Here is a 4,134-nt window from a genome sequence, read left to right on the forward strand (position 1 = left end):
GGAGCTCTTTTGGTTTTGTCTTCTTATTCCCAGTATCTGCATGATAGGTTATTCACAGATTTTTGTTGAATTGAACTGTGCAAAGGATTTTTCCATTTTTCTATTTGATCCTTAAAACAAACTAATGAAAATAGGTATATTGTATAGATAGGGAAACTGAGATTGACAGGTGTTAAGTGACTTGCCTACAGTCATACAGTTAATTATTTTTGGAAAGAGATCTAATTTCAAGTATTTCCTTATTCTAAAATCAATATTCTTTGCACTCTAAAAACTTGCCTCTCATATGAAGAATTTCTCTGAAGATGTAGATAATATTTGTAAATGATGAGAAGGCTTAACCAAACTGTGTTCACACTGATGAAAAGTGTTGCCAGATCAACAAGGTATGTTGAAGTATTGATATAAATATATCAAAGTGGGCAGTCCAATGGATAATATCTAACCCAGATTTCAAATAATTAAATTTAAATGTCTCCTCTCCAGGACTTATGATTAAAAATGCTACCTTAAGAGAAAGAACTGATGGAGTTTGGATGCAAATTGAAGCATACTTTTAAAAAAACTTTCTTTTTCTCTTATTTGCTTTTTTTATTTGCTAGTCATATCATAACTAATATGGAAATATGTTTTGCATGATTGTGTATATATGATCTATATCAAATTGCTCGCCTTCTCAATGGAGAGGGATAGAGGAAGGAATGTTAAAAACTTTTTATATGAACTTGAGAAAAATAAAATTAGTTTTTAAAATGCCTTCTTTCCATTCCTGTCTCTGAGAGCATCCTAGAGTCTGTATCTTTCTCTCCAGTAGGATTTCCACATTACCCTCTTGACCTAGAGGACCTTTAAGAGAAGATGGATAGCGATTTCATCCCTGGGTGACGATGGTGACTAGTTTCCAGTGGCCTTGGCAATACCATTTTCCTCCCCTCTTCATGTTACAGCCAAATGTGGACACCTGGAAGAAGCAACTGGTGGCCTAGAGCTCTCTGGTCTTGTCTTTCTGGTGCCTGCAACAACAGTCCAGTGTGACAGTGATAGAGGCACAAGAAAGTCCACTTTTCAACAACAACAAGCTTCAGAGGAAGCTCCCCATGGAATCTATCCAGATTATGTTGAAGGAGCTGATGAAGAAAGGGAACCTGGAGTGGTTGGATAAGAATAAGTCAAGCTTTTTGATCATGTGGCAGAGACCAGAAGAATGGGGGAAGCTTATCTACTAGTGAGTGAGGCACCCCATCAGGACAGGAAAAAGTACCTCACTTTGGAGACAGAAAGGAAATTGGGGTTCAACTCTTTGTACACATATTATACTGTGCAGATCTCCATACCAAGCACATTGTGGATGGGTTATAGAAGAAAGCTTCATCTCAGGTTTCAAAGAATGACCAGAAAAACTCTGTATTTACCTTTTATGGATCAATACTGAAGATGAGGAGTTCCACAGGCTGGATGAGGCCACACTTCTTTGAGCTCTGCAGGCCTTACAACTGGAACACAAGGCTGAGATCATCACAGTCAGAAATGGCCAAGGGGTTAAGTTCTTTTAGTGGACCTCTTCCCTTCCCCCCACCCCAATTCGCTGAAAGAGATAGGCTCTATCCCCACAGATTGGAGCTTTATACCCAAATGTAACTTAAAGGAACTTTTCAATTTTCTTCCATTTAAGGGCCTGGGAGAGTCGTGGGAGAATTTGGAAAACAGAATTCCTCTGTTGCCCCACTGTTCTGCACCATGAGTGGTCTCATATAATAGCCCCAGAGAGAAAAGATGTGTCTAGTTTCTCCTTACTTTCTCTACTCCCTCATTCCAGACTTCAGCTGATCCTGGTTCAGTAAACCCATAAAACATAGTCACACATAGCTATAAGTACACAACCCCTACTAGCTCCTCCCTTCAGGTTTATCCTGAATCCTCTAAAGAGGGGTAGGGGTTACCTGGAGGACCTGGCTGCAGGCAGCCCAAGGGGAAACATAGGAATCGGAGATCAGAGAGGGAGAGCTGGTAGCAAAATGCCAGGCATGACTCTGATCTATGTTATTAAAGCTGGATTGTTAAAAAAGAGAGAGAGAGAGAGAAGATGGATAGCCCCACACTTAAAGACATAGTCATCAGGAATCCATTCTCTTAAGGGAACCCATTGTGACATTTAAAAAGTTTGAATGTTGTTCCTGGGTAATTTATCATTATATTAGCATATTATTAAAAGTAGCACTCTTGAATGCTAAAGATCCCTTCATGGAACCCATAAATGCTTTTATGCCCATAAAAGGGTGAGTATTCCTGAGGGTGGCAATCAACTATAATTGATTAACAATTAATGAGAAAATGAAAATTATAATGAGATATAGACTCATTCTAATGAAGGTCTTGGTGTACATGGTTTGGATCACCCAAGTTTGGACAAAGAGACTAACCAATTTCTATATCACTTGTCTGACAAAAGGGAGAATCCACATTTTCCCAGACCTGCCTGAGTAAATACAATGAACAGAAATCCAACCATTTGCCTAAACGTAGAATTCCTTTTACAATCTTTGATTGGATCTTAGTCATTCTGACTAGGTAAATCTTTGAGAATGATTTATTACATTATTTGATTTCTAGATGAGGAAGTAGAAAAAAGACAAAACCTTGGTCATGATTCAATAATTAGCTATCAATCCAAAAGAAAAGTAATCATTTTTCTTACTATCACACACACACACACACACACACACACACACACACACACACACACCCCTTATGAAAGTTGCTACTAGGACAGTGCTGATTCTTCCCAAGGATATCTTGAACTTTTATGTAAAAAAGTTAAAATTAAATAATCCAATTTAGTGCACTGGTACATTTTCTAAAGTAAAAGACAAGTGTAAATCTGAAGCTAAAAGAAGCAGTTCTCTTTCTTTCAGGAGATTGGTGGATTCTCTCAATTTCTATTTTGCCTTCTGCTTCAAGGATATCAGGACAATTTTCCTGTAGAAAGTCTTTAAAAATAAAGTTAAGGTTCTTTTCCTGATCATGACTTTCAAGTAGCCCATTAATTTTTAAATTATCTCTACTGATCTGTTTTCCAGATCAGTTGTTTTTTCAATGAGATATTTCACATTTTCTTCTAGGTTCTTCATGCTTTTGGGTGTTGAATTATTGTGTCTTGATTTCTTGCAAAGTCATCAACTTCATTTAGCTCCATTCTACATTTGAAGGATTTGTTTTCTTCAGAGAGCTTTCTTATCTCCTTTTCCATCTGGCCAATTCTGAGGGTGTCATTCTTTTCCTCATTGACTTTTTGGATTGTTTTATCTGTTTGACCTAAACTGGTTTTTAAAATGTTGTTTTCTTCATCATTTTCTTGGATCTTCACCAAGCTGCTTGGTTTTCATGTTTTTTCTGCATGTCTTTCATTTCTCTTCCCAATTTTTCCTCTACCTCCCTTACTTGATTTTCAAAATCTTTTTTTTGAGCTCTGTCATAGCCTAAGCCCAACTTCTATATTTCTTGGAGTCTTCAGATGCAGAAGCTTGGATTTTTTCAACTTCTGAATGTGTGTTTTGATCCTCCATGGGAACAAAGTAATTGTCTATGGTCAAGTTCCTTTTTTTCTGTTTACTCATTTCCCCAGCCTGTGCCCTGAGCTTTTGAGTATTATTGGGACACCCCCTCAAGGACGTCAGTTCCTTCAAGGTCTTATGAGAGGCTCTGACTGCACTCCTGGCCTATGCTTTGATCTGTGGATGACCACAAGCACACCCCTATGCCCCGGGGCTGTGAGCAGGGTCCCTGCTCAGCTATGGCAGTATGAGGGCCCATACTGTGACCAGAGTCTGAATATGGGCAAAGCCCCAGAGTCCTGTTCCAAGGACAGAGGAGAGACTTCACCAATCTCATTCCACTCCCTTACCTTCTGTGGGCTGAGCACTCTTGGAACAGCTATCAGGTGGCTCCCTGCTGGGTGACTCTCTGGAACTGCTTCCATTTCCTGGGATCTGTGCTGAGATCCATGCTGGGGGCTCCATGTTCTACGTTCACTCTGGCTGCCAGGTTTCCCCGTTGATCTTCCAAGTTGTGTTTGCCTGGGTTGGCAGGTCAGGAAACTGCTTCTGTTGCCAGGAGTTGGTACTCCAGGGACCCAGG

At 39.5% G+C, this 4,134-nt stretch overlaps 1 pseudogene; it reads left to right on the forward strand.

Annotated features, from left to right (window-relative positions):
- The first annotated feature begins 887 nt into the window (after nt 1-887).
- LOC141502279 (vacuolar protein-sorting-associated protein 25-like) lies at nt 888-1,553 on the forward strand (annotated as a pseudogene).
- The last annotated feature ends 2,581 nt before the right edge of the window (nt 1,554-4,134 follow it).

The sequence above is a fragment of the Macrotis lagotis genome, chromosome X, assembly GCF_037893015.1.
Source record: "Macrotis lagotis isolate mMagLag1 chromosome X, bilby.v1.9.chrom.fasta, whole genome shotgun sequence".
Lineage (NCBI taxonomy): Eukaryota > Metazoa > Chordata > Mammalia > Peramelemorphia > Peramelidae > Macrotis > Macrotis lagotis.